Here is a 22,756-nt window from a genome sequence, read left to right as displayed (position 1 = left end):
CTCCAGAGTTGAGGGAAGAAGGGGAGGGGGGAGGCCGGGAGCAGGGTGAGCCCTGAAATCCAACCCTTGTCCTGTCACACCCCAGCAGCCCTCCCACCTCAGCCCCTTCAAGACCCCAGGGCTCCCCCAACCGCGCTGCACAGATCCTGCCCTGACCATAGTCACCATGTTGATCCCCACGTTGAGCAAGATGAAGCTGACCGGGATCAGAAGAATTGAGTATCCTTGCTCCTGGCATTTCCTGGGGATGGGGCCAGTGAACGGCTCGGCTCGGTAGTAGTTTCGCTCACCCATGGCCGTTGGTCCCAGGACTGCCTGGGCCCTCTGCCCTCCAGTTTTAACTGGGAGCCAGACTGGGTCATAATGGGGCAGGTGGTGAGGTCACAGTGAGGGAGGGGGATGAAAAGGAGGGCCCAGAGTGGCATTCCCTGGTAACCAGGGTCAGGTAAGCTGAGCCTGGACAGTCAAACAGGGCCCGGTGGCCGGCATACATCCCCTCGAGCGGTCACTCATTCGCTCACCGCCCGCTGACTCACTTGTTCAAATGACACATTGCGTCTCTTGGCCCCTCTTGAGACTAGGAAGACCTTGGCCTCAGAGGCCTGCTGAAGGCCTGGCTGGAGTCCAGAGCCTCAGCCTTCTTCATGCCCTTCACTGGGCCTGGAGCTGGACCTGCCCAGATGTGGAACCTCCCAGTTTGGAAGCAACGTCTTGTATGAGGCTCTCTGTGGACAGGGACAGCTGAGACACAGAGGAGGTGCCCAGAGACCAGGGGTTTGGAGTCTGCAGCTGCAGATGTACTTAGTGCATGGTATAGGACCAGGAGGGGCCTGCTGGCAGAACTGTGGCCACTAAACCAAAGGGACCCTCAGGCCAAGAAGGGGACACTGGCTTCTTATTGCAGGAAGCCAAGCGCAGGGACCCAGGCTGGCAGAAGGAGTGGCGCTTCCAAGCCACAGACCACCAATGTTTCCTGGACTCTGGAGCTCTTTATTCCTCTCTCCATGCCCTGCCGCCCCCTGCCCCTGCCCCCATTTGCTGCTGGTAAGTTCATTTTCCCAGTCTGGCTCCCGTGCAGAGAGGGCCTGGAGGCCGAGGTGGAAGGTAGCAGCGAGTTGGCCCGCGCTTGGCCCTCCTGCGGTTGCCGCTTCAGCACCAGACTGTCATACACACCTGGTAGTTGGCATTGCCTCCCGGGTTCCGGCTGAGTGGCATGAAGGTGGGCGGGGGTGGAGGGTGCTCGGTAGCCTGGACGTCGGGCAGGAGGTGAGAGGGGCGGAGGAGCAGCGCTGAGCTGGGAGCCGGGGCCCGCTGGTCCGAGGCCTCGGCCAGTACCGTGAGGGAGGCGGAGGTGGCCACAGGGCGCCGCAAGGGCAGGATCTCAGCCCATTCGGCCAGCGGGTGCCGCACCTCGTGGGGATCGCGGGAGTAATCCAAGTGTCCCGTGGAGGGATGCAGGCTGCGGTTGGACTCGCTGTGAGCACAGCTGGGGAGGCTACGTCTGTGGGCCGGTGGGGTGTCGCGCTACCAGGCTTCGGGCCGGTAGACCCGAGGCACCAGAGCGGATGGAGGCTCAGAGCCCTCCAGACCCAGACTCCGCCATGGGCCCAGTTGCCGTCATTTCGGCCCGCGAGCCCCTCGACCTGCACCTGGCCGCCCCCACCGGCGCCCAGCCCCGGCGCCGCCACCTGTGTGCCGGTGTGTCCCTCCACAGCTCCCTCCGACAAAAGCCCCCCCACACCCCGCCCCTGTGGCGTGTCACCGCGGCCGGGTGCGGGAGCGGGATCGAGGGCAGGGGCCGCTTCCCCGGGCCTGCCGGCCACCAGGGGCGGGGTCCTGAGCTCGGCGGGGGGTGTGGGGGCAAGGGTGGCCTTGCCGGGGCTGAGGGGCCGTGGCGACTCAATGGTGGCTCCCGGTGGCTTCGGGCCGGCTGCTGTCGGGCAGGAGGGCCGGCCCGGGCTGCGGCCGGGCTGCGCCTAGCGCCGCGTGGGCGGGCAGGGCCGATGCCCAAGGGACCGCGGGCCCCGGGCCCTGAAGCCTCCGGGGCCACGTCCCTGTGAGCGACGTGCGGGATCTTGGGCGGGGCGCCAAGCGCCGAAGGGTTTGCTGGGTCACGGCCGCCCTGGGCTGGGAGGTGGTCGCCAAACCCTCCGCCGCCGCCCGATACCCGAGACCTCCGTTCCCCCTGCCTGGGCGGGCGAGGGGGCCCTGTCGGGGCGGGCCGGCCGCCAGGCTGGCGTTAAGGCGCCAGCGCCAGCGAAACTGGGCCTCAAGAGGCAGCCGTCGGCCCCCGCCCCCGTCTACGGCCATACCACCCTGAACGCGCCCGATCTCGTCTGATCTCGGAAGCTAAGCAGGGTCGGGCCTGGTTAGTACTTGGATGGGAGACCGCCTGGGAATACCGGGTGCTGTAGGCTTTTTGCCTCCCGCTCCGCCCGCCTTCTCCTTTACTCGCCCGCGGCGGGGGCCGCCGGCTCCGCCCCCGCCGGGCCCCGCTGCAGGACCCACCTCCTCAGGCCCCTCCCACCACGGCGCGCGCCGGCGGGGGCGCTCCCCGCCGGCCCGGCCGGCCAGGCGGCCAGAAGGCGGCCCTGGAAGGCAGCCGCACCCCAGACGCTCCCGGGGTGGCTGGCCCGGACCCAGACTCCGCCGCGGGCCCAGTGGCCGTCCTTTCGGCCCGCGAGCCCCTCGACCTGCACCTGGCCGCCCCCACCGGCGCCCAGCCCCGGCGCCGCCACCTGTGTGCCTGTGTGTCCCTCCACAGCTCCCTCCGACAAAAGCCCCGCCCCACCACCACCCCGCCCCTCTGGCGTGTCACCGCGGTTGGGTGCGGGAGCGGGATCGAGGGCAGGGGCCGCTTCCCCGGGCCTGCCGGCCACCAGGGGCGGGGTCCTGAGCTCGGCGGGGGGTGTGGGGGCAAGGGTGGCCTTGCCGGGGCAGAGGGGCCGTGGCGACTCAATGGTGGCTCCCGGTGGCTTCGGGCCGGCTGCTGTCGGGCAGGAGGGCCGGCCCGGGCTGCGGCCGGGCTGCGCCTAGCGCCGCGTGGGCGGGCAGGACCGATGCCCAAGGGACCGCGGGCCCCGGGCCCTGAAGCCTCCGGGGCCACGTCCCTGTGAGCGACGTGCGGGATCTTGGGCGGGGCGCCAAGCGCCGAAGGGTTTGCTGGGTCACGGCCGCCCTGGGCTGGGAGGTGGTCGCCAAACCCTCCGCCGCCGCCCGATACCCGAGACCTCCGTTCCCCCTGCCTGGGCGGGCGAGGGGGCCCTGCCGGGGCGGGCCGGCCGCCAGGCTGGCGTTAAGGCGCCAGCGCCAGCGAAACTGGGCCTCAAGAGGCCGCCCGCGGCCCCCCGCCCCCGTCTACGGCCATACCACCCTGAACGCGCCCGATCTCGTCTGATCTCGGAAGCTAAGCAGGGTCGGGCCTGGTTAGTACTTGGATGGGAGACCGCCTGGGAATACCGGGTGCTGTAGGCTTTTTGCCTCCCGCTCCGCCCGCCTTCTCCTTTACTCGCCCGCGGCGGGGGCCGCCGGCTCCGCCCCCGCCGGGCCCCGCTGCAGGACCCACCTCCTCAGGCCCCTCCCACCACGGCGCGCGCCGGCGGGGGCGCTCCCCGCCGGCCCGGCCGGCCAGGCGGCCAGAAGGCGGCCCTGGAAGGCCGCCGCACCCCAGACGCTCCCGGGGTGGCTGGCCCAGACCCAGACTCCGCCGCGGGCCCAGTGGCCGTCCTTTCGGCCCGCGAGCCCCTCGACCTGCACCTGGCCGCCCCCACCGGCGCCTAGCCCCGGCGCCGCCATCTGTGTGCCAGTGTGTCCCTCCACAGCTCCCTCCGACAAAAGCCCCGCCCCACCACCACCCCGCCCCTCTGGCGTGTCACCGCGGTTGGGTGCTGGAGCGGGATCGAGGGCAGGGGCCGCTTCCCCGGGCCTGCCGGCCACCAGGGGCGGGGTCCTGAGCTCGGCGGGGGGTGTGGGGGCAAGGGTGGCCTTGCCGGGGCTGAGGGGCCGTGGCGACTCAATGGTGGCTCCCGGTGGCTTCGGGCCGGCTGCTGTCGGGCAGGAGGGCCGGCCCGGGCTGCGGCCGGGCTGCGCCTAGCTCCGCGTGGGCGGGCAGGACCGATGCCCAAGGGACCACGGGCCCCGGGGCCTGAAGCCTCCGGGGCCACGTCCCTGTGAGCGACGTGCGGGATCTTGGGCGGGGCGCCAAGCGCCGAAGGGTTTGCTGGGTCACGGCCGCCCTGGGCTGGGAGGTGGTCGCCAAACCCTCCGCCGCCGCCCGATACCCGAGACCTCCGTTCCCCCTGCCTGGGCGGGCGAGGGGGCCCTGCCGGGGTGGGCCGGCCGCCAGGCTGGCGTTAAGGCGCCAGCGCCAGCGAAACTGGGCCTCAAGAGGCAGCCGTCGGCCCCCGCCCCCGTCTACGGCCATACCACCCTGAACGCGCCCGATCTCGTCTGATCTCGGAAGCTAAGCAGGGTCGGGCCTGGTTAGTACTTGGATGGGAGACCGCCTGGGAATACCGGGTGCTGTAGGCTTTTTGCCTCCCGCTCCGCCCGCCTTCTCCTTTACTCGCCCGCGGCGGGGGGGCCGCCGGCTCCGCCCCCGCCGAGCCCCGCTGCAGGCAGTAGTCAAGGTGGTTTACCTGCCCGAGCAGGAAGCTTGGGCGACGGCAGAAGTGGGAAGAAACTCTTGAGCGCAGGTTCTTGGGATCCACGGAGCAGCGCATGCACATGCCATGGGTGCCTACACAGCTGGCTTGCTTGTCTGTGGGGAAAGGCGAGATGGGTCAGGGCCTGGGTTCCTGAGGGGCTGAGAATCAAGGCAGGGATAGAAGAAAGGGGACAGGCCCACATCCCCTGAACCCACGCCGGCGCCCACTCACCTTTGTGGAAAATACGATTGAAAAGTGCCCGCAAGAATCTCTTCAGATGCCTCCAGAGTTGAGGGAAGAAGGGGAGGGGGGAGGCCGGGAGCAGGGTGAGCCCTGAAATCCAACCCTTGTCCTGTCACACCCCAGCAGCCCTCCCACCTCAGCCCCTTCAAGACCCCAGGGCTCCCCCAACCGCGCTGCACAGATCCTGCCCTGACCATAGTCACCATGTTGATCCCCACGTTGAGCAAGATGAAGCTGACCGGGATCAGAAGAATTGAGTATCCTTGCTCCTGGCATTTCCTGGGGATGGGGCCAGTGAACGGCTCGGCTCGGTAGTAGTTTCGCTCACCCATGGCCGTTGGTCCCAGGACTGCCTGGGCCCTCTGCCCTCCAGTTTTAACTGGGAGCCAGACTGGGTCATAATGGGGCAGGTGGTGAGGTCACAGTGAGGGAGGGGGATGAAAAGGAGGGCCCAGAGTGGCATTCCCTGGTAACCAGGGTCAGGTAAGCTGAGCCTGGACAGTCAAACAGGGCCCGGTGGCCGGCATACATCCCCTCGAGCGGTCACTCATTCGCTCACCGCCCGCTGACTCACTTGTTCAAATGACACATTGCGTCTCTTGGCCCCTCTTGAGACTAGGAAGACCTTGGCCTCAGAGGCCTGCTGAAGGCCTGGCTGGAGTCCAGAGCCTCAGCCTTCTTCATGCCCTTCACTGGGCCTGGAGCTGGACCTGCCCAGATGTGGAACCTCCCAGTTTGGAAGCAACGTCTTGTATGAGGCTCTCTGTGGACAGGGACAGCTGAGACACAGAGGAGGTGCCCAGAGACCAGGGGTTTGGAGTCTGCAGCTGCAGATGTACTTAGTGCATGGTATAGGACCAGGAGGGGCCTGCTGGCAGAACTGTGGCCACTAAACCAAAGGGACCCTCAGGCCAAGAAGGGGACACTGGCTTCTTATTGCAGGAAGCCAAGCGCAGGGACCCAGGCTGGCAGAAGGAGTGGCGCTTCCAAGCCACAGACCACCAATGTTTCCTGGACTCTGGAGCTCTTTATTCCTCTCTCCATGCCCTGCCGCCCCCTGCCCCTGCCCCCATTTGCTGCTGGTAAGTTCATTTTCCCAGTCTGGCTCCCGTGCAGAGAGGGCCTGGAGGCCGAGGTGGAAGGTAGCAGCGAGTTGGCCCGCGCTTGGCCCTCCTGCGGTTGCCGCTTCAGCACCAGACTGTCATACACACCTGGTAGTTGGCATTGCCTCCCGGGTTCCGGCTGAGTGGCATGAAGGTGGGCGGGGGTGGAGGGTGCTCGGTAGCCTGGACGTCGGGCAGGAGGTGAGAGGGGCGGAGGAGCAGCGCTGAGCTGGGAGCCGGGGCCCGCTGGTCCGAGGCCTCGGCCAGTACCGTGAGGGAGGCGGAGGTGGCCACAGGGCGCCGCAAGGGCAGGATCTCAGCCCATTCGGCCAGCGGGTGCCGCACCTCGTGGGGATCGCGGGAGTAATCCAAGTGTCCCGTGGAGGGATGCAGGCTGCGGTTGGACTCGCTGTGAGCACAGCTGGGGAGGCTACGTCTGTGGGCCGGTGGGGTGTCGCGCTACCAGGCTTCGGGCCGGTAGACCCGAGGCACCAGAGCGGATGGAGGCTCAGAGCCCTCCAGACCCAGACTCCGCCATGGGCCCAGTTGCCGTCATTTCGGCCCGCGAGCCCCTCGACCTGCACCTGGCCGCCCCCACCGGCGCCCAGCCCCGGCGCCGCCACCTGTGTGCCGGTGTGTCCCTCCACAGCTCCCTCCGACAAAAGCCCCCCCACACCCCGCCCCTGTGGCGTGTCACCGCGGCCGGGTGCAGGAGCGGGATCGAGGGCAGGGGCCGCTTCCCCGGGCCTGCCGGCCACCAGGGGCGGGGTCCTGAGCTCGGCGGGGGGTGTGGGGGCAAGGGTGGCCTTGCCGGGGCTGAGGGGCCGTGGCGACTCAATGGTGGCTCCCGGTGGCTTCGGGCCGGCTGCTGTCGGGCAGGAGGGCCGGCCCGGGCTGCGGCCGGGCTGCGCCTAGCGCCGCGTGGGCGGGCAGGGCCGATGCCCAAGGGACCGCGGGCCCCGGGCCCTGAAGCCTCCGGGGCCACGTCCCTGTGAGCGACGTGCGGGATCTTGGGCGGGGCGCCAAGCGCCGAAGGGTTTGCTGGGTCACGGCCGCCCTGGACTGGGAGGTGGTCGCCAAACCCTCCGCCGCCGCCCGATACCCGAGACCTCCGTTCCCCCTGCCTGGGCGGGCGAGGGGGCCCTGTCGGGGCGGGCCGGCCGCCAGGCTGGCGTTAAGGCGCCAGCGCCAGCGAAACTGGGCCTCAAGAGGCAGCCGTCGGCCCCCGCCCCCGTCTACGGCCATACCACCCTGAACGCGCCCGATCTCGTCTGATCTCGGAAGCTAAGCAGGGTCGGGCCTGGTTAGTACTTGGATGGGAGACCGCCTGGGAATACCGGGTGCTGTAGGCTTTTTGCCTCCCGCTCCGCCCGCCTTCTCCTTTACTCGCCCGCGGCGGGGGCCGCCGGCTCCGCCCCCGCCGGGCCCCGCTGCAGGCCCCACCTCCTCAGGCCCCTCCCACCACGGCGCGCGCCGGCGGGGGCGCTCCCCGCCGGCCCGGCCGGCCAGGCGGCCAGAAGGCGGCCCTGGAAGGCAGCCGCACCCCAGACGCTCCCGGGGTGGCTGGCCCGGACCCAGACTCCGCCGCGGGCCCAGTGGCCGTCCTTTCGGCCCGCGAGCCCCTCGACCTGCACCTGGCCGCCCCCACCGGCGCCCAGCCCCGGCGCTGCCACCTGTGTGCCTGTGTGTCCCTCCACAGCTCCCTCCGACAAAAGCCCCGCCCCACCACCACCCCGCCCCTCTGGCGTGTCACCGCGGTTGGGTGCGGGAGCGGGATCGAGGGCAGGGTCCGCTTCCCCGGGCCTGCCGGCCACCAGGGGCGGGGTCCTGAGCTCGGCGGGGGGTGTGGGGGCAAGGGTGGCCTTGCCGGGGCAGAGGGGCCGTGGCGACTCAATGGTGGCTCCCGGTGGCTTCGGGCCGGCTGCTGTCGGGCAGGAGGGCCGGCCCGGGCTGCGGCCGGCCTGCGCCTAGCGCCGCGTGGGCGGGCAGGACCGATGCCCAAGGGACCGCGGGCCCCGGGCCCTGAAGCCTCCGGGGCCACGTCCCTGTGAGCGACGTGCGGGATCTTGGGCGGGGCGCCAAGCGCCGAAGGGTTTGCTGGGTCACGGCCGCCCTGGGCTGGGAGGTGGTCGCCAAACCCTCCGCCGCCGCCCGATACCCGAGACCTCCGTTCCCCCTGCCTGGGCGGGCGAGGGGGCCCTGCCGGGGCGGGCCGGCCGCCAGGCTGGCGTTAAGGCGCCAGCGCCAGCGAAACTGGGCCTCAAGAGGCCGCCCGCGGCCCCCCGCCCCCGTCTACGGCCATACCACCCTGAACGCGCCCGATCTCGTCTGATCTCGGAAGCTAAGCAGGGTCGGGCCTGGTTAGTACTTGGATGGGAGACCGCCTGGGAATACCGGGTGCTGTAGGCTTTTTGCCTCCCGCTCCGCCCGCCTTCTCCTTTACTCGCCCGCGGCGGGGGGGCCGCCGGCTCCGCCCCCGCCGAGCCCCGCTGCAGGCAGTAGTCAAGGTGGTTTACCTGCCCGAGCAGGAAGCTTGGGCGACGGCAGAAGTGGGAAGAAACTCTTGAGCGCAGGTTCTTGGGATCCACGGAGCAGCGCATGCACATGCCATGGGTGCCTACACAGCTGGCTTGCTTGTCTGTGGGGAAAGGCGAGATGGGTCAGGGCCTGGGTTCCTGAGGGGCTGAGAATCAAGGCAGGGATAGAAGAAAGGGGACAGGCCCACATCCCCTGAACCCACGCCGGCGCCCACTCACCTTTGTGGAAAATACGATTGAAAAGTGCCCGCAAGAATCTCTTCAGATGCCTCCAGAGTTGAGGGAAGAAGGGGAGGGGGGAGGCCGGGAGCAGGGTGAGCCCTGAAATCCAACCCTTGTCCTGTCACACCCCAGCAGCCCTCCCACCTCAGCCCCTTCAAGACCCCAGGGCTCCCCCAACCGCGCTGCACAGATCCTGCCCTGACCATAGTCACCATGTTGATCCCCACGTTGAGCAAGATGAAGCTGACCGGGATCAGAAGAATTGAGTATCCTTGCTCCTGGCATTTCCTGGGGATGGGGCCAGTGAACGGCTCGGCTCGGTAGTAGTTTCGCTCACCCATGGCCGTTGGTCCCAGGACTGCCTGGGCCCTCTGCCCTCCAGTTTTAACTGGGAGCCAGACTGGGTCATAATGGGGCAGGTGGTGAGGTCACAGTGAGGGAGGGGGATGAAAAGGAGGGCCCAGAGTGGCATTCCCTGGTAACCAGGGTCAGGTAAGCTGAGCCTGGACAGTCAAACAGGGCCCGGTGGCCGGCATACATCCCCTCGAGCGGTCACTCATTCGCTCACCGCCCGCTGACTCACTTGTTCAAATGACACATTGCGTCTCTTGGCCCCTCTTGAGACTAGGAAGACCTTGGCCTCAGAGGCCTGCTGAAGGCCTGGCTGGAGTCCAGAGCCTCAGCCTTCTTCATGCCCTTCACTGGGCCTGGAGCTGGACCTGCCCAGATGTGGAACCTCCCAGTTTGGAAGCAACGTCTTGTATGAGGCTCTCTGTGGACAGGGACAGCTGAGACACAGAGGAGGTGCCCAGAGACCAGGGGTTTGGAGTCTGCAGCTGCAGATGTACTTAGTGCATGGTATAGGACCAGGAGGGGCCTGCTGGCAGAACTGTGGCCACTAAACCAAAGGGACCCTCAGGCCAAGAAGGGGACACTGGCTTCTTATTGCAGGAAGCCAAGCGCAGGGACCCAGGCTGGCAGAAGGAGTGGCGCTTCCAAGCCACAGACCACCAATGTTTCCTGGACTCTGGAGCTCTTTATTCCTCTCTCCATGCCCTGCCGCCCCCTGCCCCTGCCCCCATTTGCTGCTGGTAAGTTCATTTTCCCAGTCTGGCTCCCGTGCAGAGAGGGCCTGGAGGCCGAGGTGGAAGGTAGCAGCGAGTTGGCCCGCGCTTGGCCCTCCTGCGGTTGCCGCTTCAGCACCAGACTGTCATACACACCTGGTAGTTGGCATTGCCTCCCGGGTTCCGGCTGAGTGGCATGAAGGTGGGCGGGGGTGGAGGGTGCTCGGTAGCCTGGACGTCGGGCAGGAGGTGAGAGGGGCGGAGGAGCAGCGCTGAGCTGGGAGCCGGGGCCCGCTGGTCCGAGGCCTCGGCCAGTACCGTGAGGGAGGCGGAGGTGGCCACAGGGCGCCGCAAGGGCAGGATCTCAGCCCATTCGGCCAGCGGGTGCCGCACCTCGTGGGGATCGCGGGAGTAATCCAAGTGTCCCGTGGAGGGATGCAGGCTGCGGTTGGACTCGCTGTGAGCACAGCTGGGGAGGCTACGTCTGTGGGCCGGTGGGGTGTCGCGCTACCAGGCTTCGGGCCGGTAGACCCGAGGCACCAGAGCGGATGGAGGCTCAGAGCCCTCCAGACCCAGACTCCGCCATGGGCCCAGTTGCCGTCATTTCGGCCCGCGAGCCCCTCGACCTGCACCTGGCCGCCCCCACCGGCGCCCAGCCCCGGCGCCGCCACCTGTGTGCCGGTGTGTCCCTCCACAGCTCCCTCCGACAAAAGCCCCCCCACACCCCGCCCCTGTGGCGTGTCACCGCGGCCGGGTGCAGGAGCGGGATCGAGGGCAGGGGCCGCTTCCCCGGGCCTGCCGGCCACCAGGGGCGGGGTCCTGAGCTCGGCGGGGGGTGTGGGGGCAAGGGTGGCCTTGCCGGGGCTGAGGGGCCGTGGCGACTCAATGGTGGCTCCCGGTGGCTTCGGGCCGGCTGCTGTCGGGCAGGAGGGCCGGCCCGGGCTGCGGCCGGGCTGCGCCTAGCGCCGCGTGGGCGGGCAGGGCCGATGCCCAAGGGACCGCGGGCCCCGGGCCCTGAAGCCTCCGGGGCCACGTCCCTGTGAGCGACGTGCGGGATCTTGGGCGGGGCGCCAAGCGCCGAAGGGTTTGCTGGGTCACGGCCGCCCTGGACTGGGAGGTGGTCGCCAAACCCTCCGCCGCCGCCCGATACCCGAGACCTCCGTTCCCCCTGCCTGGGCGGGCGAGGGGGCCCTGTCGGGGCGGGCCGGCCGCCAGGCTGGCGTTAAGGCGCCAGCGCCAGCGAAACTGGGCCTCAAGAGGCAGCCGTCGGCCCCCGCCCCCGTCTACGGCCATACCACCCTGAACGCGCCCGATCTCGTCTGATCTCGGAAGCTAAGCAGGGTCGGGCCTGGTTAGTACTTGGATGGGAGACCGCCTGGGAATACCGGGTGCTGTAGGCTTTTTGCCTCCCGCTCCGCCCGCCTTCTCCTTTACTCGCCCGCGGCGGGGGCCGCCGGCTCCGCCCCCGCCGGGCCCCGCTGCAGGCCCCACCTCCTCAGGCCCCTCCCACCACGGCGCGCGCCGGCGGGGGCGCTCCCCGCCGGCCCGGCCGGCCAGGCGGCCAGAAGGCGGCCCTGGAAGGCAGCCGCACCCCAGACGCTCCCGGGGTGGCTGGCCCGGACCCAGACTCCGCCGCGGGCCCAGTGGCCGTCCTTTCGGCCCGCGAGCCCCTCGACCTGCACCTGGCCGCCCCCACCGGCGCCCAGCCCCGGCGCTGCCACCTGTGTGCCTGTGTGTCCCTCCACAGCTCCCTCCGACAAAAGCCCCGCCCCACCACCACCCCGCCCCTCTGGCGTGTCACCGCGGTTGGGTGCGGGAGCGGGATCGAGGGCAGGGTCCGCTTCCCCGGGCCTGCCGGCCACCAGGGGCGGGGTCCTGAGCTCGGCGGGGGGTGTGGGGGCAAGGGTGGCCTTGCCGGGGCAGAGGGGCCGTGGCGACTCAATGGTGGCTCCCGGTGGCTTCGGGCCGGCTGCTGTCGGGCAGGAGGGCCGGCCCGGGCTGCGGCCGGCCTGCGCCTAGCGCCGCGTGGGCGGGCAGGACCGATGCCCAAGGGACCGCGGGCCCCGGGCCCTGAAGCCTCCGGGGCCACGTCCCTGTGAGCGACGTGCGGGATCTTGGGCGGGGCGCCAAGCGCCGAAGGGTTTGCTGGGTCACGGCCGCCCTGGGCTGGGAGGTGGTCGCCAAACCCTCCGCCGCCGCCCGATACCCGAGACCTCCGTTCCCCCTGCCTGGGCGGGCGAGGGGGCCCTGCCGGGGCGGGCCGGCCGCCAGGCTGGCGTTAAGGCGCCAGCGCCAGCGAAACTGGGCCTCAAGAGGCCGCCCGCGGCCCCCCGCCCCCGTCTACGGCCATACCACCCTGAACGCGCCCGATCTCGTCTGATCTCGGAAGCTAAGCAGGGTCGGGCCTGGTTAGTACTTGGATGGGAGACCGCCTGGGAATACCGGGTGCTGTAGGCTTTTTGCCTCCCGCTCCGCCCGCCTTCTCCTTTACTCGCCCGCGGCGGGGGGGCCGCCGGCTCCGCCCCCGCCGAGCCCCGCTGCAGGCAGTAGTCAAGGTGGTTTACCTGCCCGAGCAGGAAGCTTGGGCGACGGCAGAAGTGGGAAGAAACTCTTGAGCGCAGGTTCTTGGGATCCACGGAGCAGCGCATGCACATGCCATGGGTGCCTACACAGCTGGCTTGCTTGTCTGTGGGGAAAGGCGAGATGGGTCAGGGCCTGGGTTCCTGAGGGGCTGAGAATCAAGGCAGGGATAGAAGAAAGGGGACAGGCCCACATCCCCTGAACCCACGCCGGCGCCCACTCACCTTTGTGGAAAATACGATTGAAAAGTGCCCGCAAGAATCTCTTCAGATGCCTCCAGAGTTGAGGGAAGAAGGGGAGGGGGGAGGCCGGGAGCAGGGTGAGCCCTGAAATCCAACCCTTGTCCTGTCACACCCCAGCAGCCCTCCCACCTCAGCCCCTTCAAGACCCCAGGGCTCCCCCAACCGCGCTGCACAGATCCTGCCCTGACCATAGTCACCATGTTGATCCCCACGTTGAGCAAGATGAAGCTGACCGGGATCAGAAGAATTGAGTATCCTTGCTCCTGGCATTTCCTGGGGATGGGGCCAGTGAACGGCTCGGCTCGGTAGTAGTTTCGCTCACCCATGGCCGTTGGTCCCAGGACTGCCTGGGCCCTCTGCCCTCCAGTTTTAACTGGGAGCCAGACTGGGTCATAATGGGGCAGGTGGTGAGGTCACAGTGAGGGAGGGGGATGAAAAGGAGGGCCCAGAGTGGCATTCCCTGGTAACCAGGGTCAGGTAAGCTGAGCCTGGACAGTCAAACAGGGCCCGGTGGCCGGCATACATCCCCTCGAGCGGTCACTCATTCGCTCACCGCCCGCTGACTCACTTGTTCAAATGACACATTGCGTCTCTTGGCCCCTCTTGAGACTAGGAAGACCTTGGCCTCAGAGGCCTGCTGAAGGCCTGGCTGGAGTCCAGAGCCTCAGCCTTCTTCATGCCCTTCACTGGGCCTGGAGCTGGACCTGCCCAGATGTGGAACCTCCCAGTTTGGAAGCAACGTCTTGTATGAGGCTCTCTGTGGACAGGGACAGCTGAGACACAGAGGAGGTGCCCAGAGACCAGGGGTTTGGAGTCTGCAGCTGCAGATGTACTTAGTGCATGGTATAGGACCAGGAGGGGCCTGCTGGCAGAACTGTGGCCACTAAACCAAAGGGACCCTCAGGCCAAGAAGGGGACACTGGCTTCTTATTGCAGGAAGCCAAGCGCAGGGACCCAGGCTGGCAGAAGGAGTGGCGCTTCCAAGCCACAGACCACCAATGTTTCCTGGACTCTGGAGCTCTTTATTCCTCTCTCCATGCCCTGCCGCCCCCTGCCCCTGCCCCCATTTGCTGCTGGTAAGTTCATTTTCCCAGTCTGGCTCCCGTGCAGAGAGGGCCTGGAGGCCGAGGTGGAAGGTAGCAGCGAGTTGGCCCGCGCTTGGCCCTCCTGCGGTTGCCGCTTCAGCACCAGACTGTCATACACACCTGGTAGTTGGCATTGCCTCCCGGGTTCCGGCTGAGTGGCATGAAGGTGGGCGGGGGTGGAGGGTGCTCGGTAGCCTGGACGTCGGGCAGGAGGTGAGAGGGGCAGAGGAGCAGCGCTGAGCTGGGAGCCGGGGCCCGCTGGTCCGAGGCCTCGGCCAGTACCGTGAGGGAGGCGGAGGTGGCCACAGGGCGCCGCAAGGGCAGGATCTCAGCCCATTCGGCCAGCGGGTGCCGCACCTCGTGGGGATCGCGGGAGTAATCCAAGTGTCCCGTGGAGGGATGCAGGCTGCGGTTGGACTCGCTGTGAGCACAGCTGGGGAGGCTACGTCTGTGGGCCGGTGGGGTGTCGCGCTACCAGGCGTCGGGCCGGTAGACCCGAGGCACCAGAGCGGATGGAGGCTCAGAGCCCTCCAGACCCAGACTCCGCCATGGGCCCAGTTGCTGTCCTTTTGGCCCGCGAGCCCCTCGACCTGCACCTGGCCGCCCCCACCGGCGCCTAGCCCCGGCGCCGCCATCTGTGTGCCGGTGTGTCCCTCCACAGCTCCCTCCGACAAAAGCCCCGCCCCACCACCACCCCGCCCCTCTGGCGTGTCACCGCGGTTGGGTGCTGGAGCGGGATCGAGGGCAGGGGCCGCTTCCCCGGGCCTGCCGGCCACCAGGGGCGGGGTCCTGAGCTCGGCGGGGGGTGTGGGGGCAAGGGTGGCCTTGCCGGGGCTGAGGGGCCGTGGCGACTCAATGGTGGCTCCCGGTGGCTTCGGGCCGGCTGCTGTCGGGCACGAGGGCCGGCCCGGGCTGCGGCCGGGCTGCGCCTAGCTCCGCGTGGGCGGGCAGGACCGATGCCCAAGGGACCGCGGGCCCCGGGGCCTGAAGCCTCCGGGGCCACGTCCCTGTGAGCGACGTGCGGGATCTTGGGCGGGGCGCCAAGCGCCGAAGGGTTTGCTGGGTCACGGCCGCCCTGGGCTGGGAGGTGGTCGCCAAACCCTCCGCCGCCGCCCGATACCCGAGACCTCCGTTCCCCCTGCCTGGGCGGGCGAGGGGGCCCTGCCGGGGCGGGCCGGCCGCCAGGCTGGCGTTAAGGCGCCAGCGCCGGCGAAACTGGGCCTCAAGAGGCAGCCGTCGGCCCCCGCCCCCGTCTACGGCCATACCACCCTGAACGCGCCCGATCTCGTCTGATCTCGGAAGCTAAGCAGGGTCGGGCCTGGTTAGTACTTGGATGGGAGACCGCCTGGGAATACCGGGTGCTGTAGGCTTTTTGCCTCCCGCTCCGCCCGCCTTCTCCTTTACTCGCCCGCGGCGGGGGGGCCGCCGGCTCCGCCCCCGCCGAGCCCCGCTGCAGGCAGTAGTCAAGGTGGTTTACCTGCCCGAGCAGGAAGCTTGGGCGACGGCAGAAGTGGGAAGAAACTCTTGAGCGCAGGTTCTTGGGATCCACGGAGCAGCGCATGCACATGCCATGGGTGCCTACACAGCTGGCTTGCTTGTCTGTGGGGAAAGGCGAGATGGGTCAGGGCCTGGGTTCCTGAGGGGCTGAGAATCAAGGCAGGGATAGAAGAAAGGGGACAGGCCCACATCCCCTGAACCCACGCCGGCGCCCACTCACCTTTGTGGAAAATACGATTGAAAAGTGCCCGCAAGAATCTCTTCAGATGCCTCCAGAGTTGAGGGAAGAAGGGGAGGGGGGAGGCCGGGAGCAGGGTGAGCCCTGAAATCCAACCCTTGTCCTGTCACACCCCAGCAGCCCTCCCACCTCAGCCCCTTCAAGACCCCAGGGCTCCCCCAACCGCGCTGCACAGATCCTGCCCTGACCATAGTCACCATGTTGATCCCCACGTTGAGCAAGATGAAGCTGACCGGGATCAGAAGAATTGAGTATCCTTGCTCCTGGCATTTCCTGGGGATGGGGCCAGTGAACGGCTCGGCTCGGTAGTAGTTTCGCTCACCCATGGCCGTTGGTCCCAGGACTGCCTGGGCCCTCTGCCCTCCAGTTTTAACTGGGAGCCAGACTGGGTCATAATGGGGCAGGTGGTGAGGTCACAGTGAGGGAGGGGGATGAAAAGGAGGGCCCAGAGTGGCATTCCCTGGTAACCAGGGTCAGGTAAGCTGAGCCTGGACAGTCAAACAGGGCCCGGTGGCCGGCATACATCCCCTCGAGCGGTCACTCATTCGCTCACCGCCCGCTGACTCACTTGTTCAAATGACACATTGCGTCTCTTGGCCCCTCTTGAGACTAGGAAGACCTTGGCCTCAGAGGCCTGCTGAAGGCCTGGCTGGAGTCCAGAGCCTCAGCCTTCTTCATGCCCTTCACTGGGCCTGGAGCTGGACCTGCCCAGATGTGGAACCTCCCAGTTTGGAAGCAACGTCTTGTATGAGGCTCTCTGTGGACAGGGACAGCTGAGACACAGAGGAGGTGCCCAGAGACCAGGGGTTTGGAGTCTGCAGCTGCAGATGTACTTAGTGCATGGTATAGGACCAGGAGGGGCCTGCTGGCAGAACTGTGGCCACTAAACCAAAGGGACCCTCAGGCCAAGAAGGGGACACTGGCTTCTTATTGCAGGAAGCCAAGCGCAGGGACCCAGGCTGGCAGAAGGAGTGGCGCTTCCAAGCCACAGACCACCAATGTTTCCTGGACTCTGGAGCTCTTTATTCCTCTCTCCATGCCCTGCCGCCCCCTGCCCCTGCCCCCATTTGCTGCTGGTAAGTTCATTTTCCCAGTCTGGCTCCCGTGCAGAGAGGGCCTGGAGGCCGAGGTGGAAGGTAGCAGCGAGTTGGCCCGCGCTTGGCCCTCCTGCGGTTGCCGCTTCAGCACCAGACTGTCATACACACCTGGTAGTTGGCATTGCCTCCCGGGTTCCGGCTGAGTGGCATGAAGGTGGGCGGGGGTGGAGGGTGCTCGGTAGCCTGGACGTCGGGCAGGAGGTGAGAGGGGCGGAGGAGCAGCGCTGAGCTGGGAGCCGGGGCCCGCTGGTCCGAGGCCTCGGCCAGTACCGTGAGGGAGGCGGAGGTGGCCACAGGGCGCCGCAAGGGCAGGATCTCAGCCCATTCGGCCAGCGGGTGCCGCACCTCGTGGGGATCGCGGGAGTAATCCAAGTGTCCCGTGGAGGGATGCAGGCTGCGGTTGGACTCGCTGTGAGCACAGCTGGGGAGGCTACGTCTGTGGGCCGGTGGGGTGTCGCGCTACCAGGCGTCGGGCCGGTAGACCCGAGGCACCAGAGCGGATGGAGGCTCAGAGCCCTCCAGACCCAGACTCCGCCATGGGCCCAGTTGCTGTCCTTTTGGCCCGCGAGCCCCTCGACCTGCACCTGGCCGCCCCCACCGGCGCCCAGCCCCGGCGCCGCCACCTGTGTGCCTGTGTGTCCCTCCACAGCTCCCTCCGACAAAAGCCCCGCCCCACCACCACCCCGCCCCTCTGGCGTGTCACCGCGGTTGGGTGCGGGAGCGGGATCGAGGGCAGGGGCCGCTTCCCCGGGCCTGCCGGCCACCAGGGGCGGGGTCCTGAGCTCGGCGGGGGGTGTGGGGGCAAGGGTGGCCTTGCCGGGGCTGAGGGGCCGTGGCGACTCAATGGTGGCTCCCGGTGGCTTCGGGCCGGCTGCTGTCGGGCAGGAGGGCCGGCCCGGGCTGCGGCCGGGCTGCGCCTAGCGCCGCGTGGGCGGGCAGGACCGATGCCCAAGGGACCGCGGGCCCCGGGCCCTGAAGCCTCCGGGGCCACGTCCCTGTGAGCGACGTGCGGGATCTTGGGCGGGGCGCCAAGCGCCGAAGGGTTTGCTGGGTCACGGCCGCCCTGGGCTGGGAGGTGGTCGCCAAACCCTCCGCCGCCGCCCGATACCCGAGACCTCCGTTCCCCCTGCCTGGGCGGGCGAGGGGGCCCTGCCGGGGCGGGCCGGCCGCCAGGCTGGCGTTAAGGCGCCAGCGCCAGCGAAACTGGGCCTCAAGAGGCCGCCCGCGGCCCCCCGCCCCCGTCTACGGCCATACCACCCTGAACGCGCCCGATCTCGTCTGATCTCGGAAGCTAAGCAGGGTCGGGCCTGGTTAGTACTTGGATGGGAGACCGCCTGGGAATACCGGGTGCTGTAGGCTTTTTGCCTCCCGCTCCGCCCGCCTTCTCCTTTACTCGCCCGCGGCGGGGGCCGCCGGCTCCGCCCCCGCCGGGCCCCGCTGCAGGCCCCACCTCCTCAGGCCCCTCCCACCACGGCGCGCGCCGGCGGGGGCGCTCCCCGCCGGCCCGGCCGGCCAGGCGGCCAGAAGGCGGCCCTGGAAGGCAGCCGCACCCCAGACGCTCCCGGGGTGGCTGGCCCAGACCCAGACTCCGCCGCGGGCCCAGTGGCCGTCCTTTCGGCCCGCGAGCCCCTCGACCTGCACCTGGCCGCCCCCACCGGCGCCTAGCCCCGGCGCCGCCATCTGTGTGCCGGTGTGTCCCTCCACAGCTCCCTCCGACAAAAGCCCCGCCCCACCACCACCCCGCCCCTCTGGCGTGTCACCGCGGTTGGGTGCTGGAGCGGGATCGAGGGCAGGGGCCGCTTCCCCGGGCCTGCCGGCCACCAGGGGCGGGGTCCTGAGCTCGGCGGGGGGTGTGGGGGCAAGGGTGGCCTTGCCGGGGCTGAGGGGCCGTGGCGACTCAATGGTGGCTCCCGGTGGCTTCGGGCCGGCTGCTGTCAGGCAGGAGGGCCGGCCCGGGCTGCGGCCGGGCTGCGCCTAGCTCCGCGTGGGCGGGCAGGACCGATGCCCAAGGGACCACGGGCCCCGGGGCCTGAAGCCTCCGGGGCCACGTCCCTGTGAGCGACGTGCGGGATCTTGGGCGGGGCGCCAAGCGCCGAAGGGTTTGCTGGGTCACGGCCGCCCTGGGCTGGGAGGTGGTCGCCAAACCCTCCGCCGCCGCCCGATACCCGAGACCTCCGTTCCCCCTGCCTGGGCGGGCGAGGGGGCCCTGCCGGGGCGGGCCGGCCGCCAGGCTGGCGTTAAGGCGCCAGCGCCAGCGAAACTGGGCCTCAAGAGGCCGCCCGCGGCCCCCGCCCCCGTCTACGGCCATACCACCCTGAACGCGCCCGATCTCGTCTGATCTCGGAAGCTAAGCAGGGTCGGGCCTGGTTAGTACTTGGATGGGAGACCGCCTGGGAATACCGGGTGCTGTAGGCTTTTTGCCTCCCGCTCCGCCCGCCTTCTCCTTTACTCGCCCGCGGCGGGGGGGCCGCCGGCTCCGCCCCCGCCGAGCCCCGCTGCAGGCAGTAGTCAAGGTGGTTTACCTGCCCGAGCAGGAAGCTTGGGCGACGGCAGAAGTGGGAAGAAACTCTTGAGCACAGGTTCTTGGGATCCACGGAGCAGCGCATGCACATGCCATGGGTGCCTACACAGCTGGCTTGCTTGTCTGTGGGGAAAGGCGAGATGGGTCAGGGCCTGGGTTCCTGAGGGGCTGAGAATCAAGGCAGGGATAGAAGAAAGGGGACAGGCCCACATCCCCTGAACCCACGCCGGCGCCCACTCACCTTTGTGGAAAATACGATTGAAAAGTGCCCGCAAGAATCTCTTCAGATGCCTCCAGAGTTGAGGGAAGAAGGGGAGGGGGGAGGCCGGGAGCAGGGTGAGCCCTGAAATCCAACCCTTGTCCTGTCACACCCCAGCAGCCCTCCCACCTCAGCCCCTTCAAGACCCCAGGGCTCCCCCAACCGCGCTGCACAGATCCTGCCCTGACCATAGTCACCATGTTGATCCCCACGTTGAGCAAGATGAAGCTGACCGGGATCAGAAGAATTGAGTATCCTTGCTCCTGGCATTTCCTGGGGATGGGGCCAGTGAACGGCTCGGCTCGGTAGTAGTTTCGCTCACCCATGGCCGTTGGTCCCAGGACTGCCTGGGCCCTCTGCCCTCCAGTTTTAACTGGGAGCCAGACTGGGTCATAATGGGGCAGGTGGTGAGGTCACAGTGAGGGAGGGGGATGAAAAGGAGGGCCCAGAGTGGCATTCCCTGGTAACCAGGGTCAGGTAAGCTGAGCCTGGACAGTCAAACAGGGCCCGGTGGCCGGCATACATCCCCTCGAGCGGTCACTCATTCGCTCACCGCCCGCTGACTCACTTGTTCAAATGACACATTGCGTCTCTTGGCCCCTCTTGAGACTAGGAAGACCTTGGCCTCAGAGGCCTGCTGAAGGCCTGGCTGGAGTCCAGAGCCTCAGCCTTCTTCATGCCCTTCACTGGGCCTGGAGCTGGACCTGCCCAGATGTGGAACCTCCCAGTTTGGAAGCAACGTCTTGTATGAGGCTCTCTGTGGACAGGGACAGCTGAGACACAGAGGAGGTGCCCAGAGACCAGGGGTTTGGAGTCTGCAGCTGCAGATGTACTTAGTGCATGGTATAGGACCAGGAGGGGCCTGCTGGCAGAACTGTGGCCACTAAACCAAAGGGACCCTCAGGCCAAGAAGGGGACACTGGCTTCTTATTGCAGGAAGCCAAGCGCAGGGACCCAGGCTGGCAGAAGGAGTGGCGCTTCCAAGCCACAGACCACCAATGTTTCCTGGACTCTGGAGCTCTTTATTCCTCTCTCCATGCCCTGCCGCCCCCTGCCCCTGCCCCCATTTGCTGCTGGTAAGTTCATTTTCCCAGTCTGGCTCCCGTGCAGAGAGGGCCTGGAGGCCGAGGTGGAAGGTAGCAGCGAGTTGGCCCGCGCTTGGCCCTCCTGCGGTTGCCGCTTCAGCACCAGACTGTCATACACACCTGGTAGTTGGCATTGCCTCCCGGGTTCCGGCTGAGTGGCATGAAGGTGGGCGGGGGTGGAGGGTGCTCGGTAGCCTGGACGTCGGGCAGGAGGTGAGAGGGGCAGAGGAGCAGCGCTGAGCTGGGAGCCGGGGCCCGCTGGTCCGAGGCCTCGGCCAGTACCGTGAGGGAGGCGGAGGTGGCCACAGGGCGCCGCAAGGGCAGGATCTCAGCCCATTCGGCCAGCGGGTGCCGCACCTCGTGGGGATCGCGGGAGTAATCCAAGTGTCCCGTGGAGGGATGCAGGCTGCGGTTGGACTCGCTGTGAGCACAGCTGGGGAGGCTACGTCTGTGGGCCGGTGGGGTGTCGCGCTACCAGGCGTCGGGCCGGTAGACCCGAGGCACCAGAGCGGATGGAGGCTCAGAGCCCTCCAGACCCAGACTCCGCCATGGGCCCAGTTGCTGTCCTTTTGGCCCGCGAGCCCCTCGACCTGCACCTGGCCGCCCCCACCGGCGCCTAGCCCCGGCGCCGCCATCTGTGTGCCGGTGTGTCCCTCCACAGCTCCCTCCGACAAAAGCCCCGCCCCACCACCACCCCGCCCCTCTGGCGTGTCACCGCGGTTGGGTGCTGGAGCGGGATCGAGGGCAGGGGCCGCTTCCCCGGGCCTGCCGGCCACCAGGGGCGGGGTCCTGAGCTCGGCGGGGGGTGTGGGGGCAAGGGTGGCCTTGCCGGGGCTGAGGGGCCGTGGCGACTCAATGGTGGCTCCCGGTGGCTTCGGGCCGGCTGCTGTCGGGCACGAGGGCCGGCCCGGGCTGCGGCCGGGCTGCGCCTAGCTCCGCGTGGGCGGGCAGGACCGATGCCCAAGGGACCGCGGGCCCCGGGGCCTGAAGCCTCCGGGGCCACGTCCCTGTGAGCGACGTGCGGGATCTTGGGCGGGGCGCCAAGCGCCGAAGGGTTTGCTGGGTCACGGCCGCCCTGGGCTGGGAGGTGGTCGCCAAACCCTCCGCCGCCGCCCGATACCCGAGACCTCCGTTCCCCCTGCCTGGGCGGGCGAGGGGGCCCTGCCGGGGCGGGCCGGCCGCCAGGCTGGCGTTAAGGCGCCAGCGCCGGCGAAACTGGGCCTCAAGAGGCAGCCGTCGGCCCCCGCCCCCGTCTACGGCCATACCACCCTGAACGCGCCCGATCTCGTCTGATCTCGGAAGCTAAGCAGGGTCGGGCCTGGTTAGTACTTGGATGGGAGACCGCCTGGGAATACCGGGTGCTGTAGGCTTTTTGCCTCCCGCTCCGCCCGCCTTCTCCTTTACTCGCCCGCGGCGGGGGGGCCGCCGGCTCCGCCCCCGCCGAGCCCCGCTGCAGGCAGTAGTCAAGGTGGTTTACCTGCCCGAGCAGGAAGCTTGGGCGACGGCAGAAGTGGGAAGAAACTCTTGAGCGCAGGTTCTTGGGATCCACGGAGCAGCGCATGCACATGCCATGGGTGCCTACACAGCTGGCTTGCTTGTCTGTGGGGAAAGGCGAGATGGGTCAGGGCCTGGGTTCCTGAGGGGCTGAGAATCAAGGCAGGGATAGAAGAAAGGGGACAGGCCCACATCCCCTGAACCCACGCCGGCGCCCACTCACCTTTGTGGAAAATACGATTGAAAAGTGCCCGCAAGAATCTCTTCAGATGCCTCCAGAGTTGAGGGAAGAAGGGGAGGGGGGAGGCCGGGAGCAGGGTGAGCCCTGAAATCCAACCCTTGTCCTGTCACACCCCAGCAGCCCTCCCACCTCAGCCCCTTCAAGACCCCAGGGCTCCCCCAACCGCGCTGCACAGATCCTGCCCTGACCATAGTCACCATGTTGATCCCCACGTTGAGCAAGATGAAGCTGACCGGGATCAGAAGAATTGAGTATCCTTGCTCCTGGCATTTCCTGGGGATGGGGCCAGTGAACGGCTCGGCTCGGTAGTAGTTTCGCTCACCCATGGCCGTTGGTCCCAGGACTGCCTGGGCCCTCTGCCCTCCAGTTTTAACTGGGAGCCAGACTGGGTCATAATGGGGCAGGTGGTGAGGTCACAGTGAGGGAGGGGGATGAAAAGGAGGGCCCAGAGTGGCATTCCCTGGTAACCAGGGTCAGGTAAGCTGAGCCTGGACAGTCAAACAGGGCCCGGTGGCCGGCATACATCCCCTCGAGCGGTCACTCATTCGCTCACCGCCCGCTGACTCACTTGTTCAAATGACACATTGCGTCTCTTGGCCCCT

General features: G+C 68.3%; 11 non-coding genes across 11 annotated transcripts; all 11 read left to right on the top strand.

Moving 5' to 3' along the window:
- The first annotated feature begins 2,298 nt into the window (after nt 1-2,298).
- LOC137213768 (5S ribosomal RNA) lies at nt 2,299-2,417 on the top strand. Its single transcript, XR_010938389.1, has one exon. It is a non-coding gene; the product is annotated as a 5S ribosomal RNA (ribosomal RNA).
- Nucleotides 2,418-3,355: 938 nt separating this feature from the next.
- On the top strand, nt 3,356-3,474 carry LOC137213766 (5S ribosomal RNA). The gene has a single exon (XR_010938387.1). It is a non-coding gene; the product is annotated as a 5S ribosomal RNA (ribosomal RNA).
- Nucleotides 3,475-4,411: 937 nt separating this feature from the next.
- LOC137213765 (5S ribosomal RNA) lies at nt 4,412-4,530 on the top strand. The gene has a single exon (XR_010938386.1). It is a non-coding gene; the product is annotated as a 5S ribosomal RNA (ribosomal RNA).
- Nucleotides 4,531-7,225: 2,695 nt separating this feature from the next.
- LOC137213763 (5S ribosomal RNA) lies at nt 7,226-7,344 on the top strand. Its single transcript, XR_010938384.1, has one exon. It is a non-coding gene; the product is annotated as a 5S ribosomal RNA (ribosomal RNA).
- A 938-nt stretch (nt 7,345-8,282) lies between these two features.
- LOC137213752 (5S ribosomal RNA) lies at nt 8,283-8,401 on the top strand. Its single transcript, XR_010938373.1, has one exon. It is a non-coding gene; the product is annotated as a 5S ribosomal RNA (ribosomal RNA).
- Nucleotides 8,402-11,096: 2,695 nt separating this feature from the next.
- On the top strand, nt 11,097-11,215 carry LOC137213740 (5S ribosomal RNA). The gene has a single exon (XR_010938362.1). It is a non-coding gene; the product is annotated as a 5S ribosomal RNA (ribosomal RNA).
- Nucleotides 11,216-12,153: 938 nt separating this feature from the next.
- Nucleotides 12,154-12,272, top strand: LOC137213728 (5S ribosomal RNA). Its single transcript, XR_010938350.1, has one exon. It is a non-coding gene; the product is annotated as a 5S ribosomal RNA (ribosomal RNA).
- Nucleotides 12,273-14,973: 2,701 nt separating this feature from the next.
- On the top strand, nt 14,974-15,092 carry LOC137213717 (5S ribosomal RNA). Its single transcript, XR_010938339.1, has one exon. It is a non-coding gene; the product is annotated as a 5S ribosomal RNA (ribosomal RNA).
- Nucleotides 15,093-17,794: 2,702 nt separating this feature from the next.
- On the top strand, nt 17,795-17,913 carry LOC137213706 (5S ribosomal RNA). Its single transcript, XR_010938329.1, has one exon. It is a non-coding gene; the product is annotated as a 5S ribosomal RNA (ribosomal RNA).
- Nucleotides 17,914-18,850: 937 nt separating this feature from the next.
- Nucleotides 18,851-18,969, top strand: LOC137213695 (5S ribosomal RNA). Its single transcript, XR_010938318.1, has one exon. It is a non-coding gene; the product is annotated as a 5S ribosomal RNA (ribosomal RNA).
- A 2,701-nt stretch (nt 18,970-21,670) lies between these two features.
- On the top strand, nt 21,671-21,789 carry LOC137213683 (5S ribosomal RNA). The gene has a single exon (XR_010938311.1). It is a non-coding gene; the product is annotated as a 5S ribosomal RNA (ribosomal RNA).
- The last annotated feature ends 967 nt before the right edge of the window (nt 21,790-22,756 follow it).

The sequence above is a fragment of the Pseudorca crassidens genome, chromosome 19 (genome assembly GCF_039906515.1).
Source record: "Pseudorca crassidens isolate mPseCra1 chromosome 19, mPseCra1.hap1, whole genome shotgun sequence".
NCBI classification, from domain to species: domain Eukaryota; kingdom Metazoa; phylum Chordata; class Mammalia; order Artiodactyla; family Delphinidae; genus Pseudorca; species Pseudorca crassidens.
Note: the sequence above shows the minus strand (reverse complement) of the source record. Positions and strands in the feature narration are given on the sequence as shown.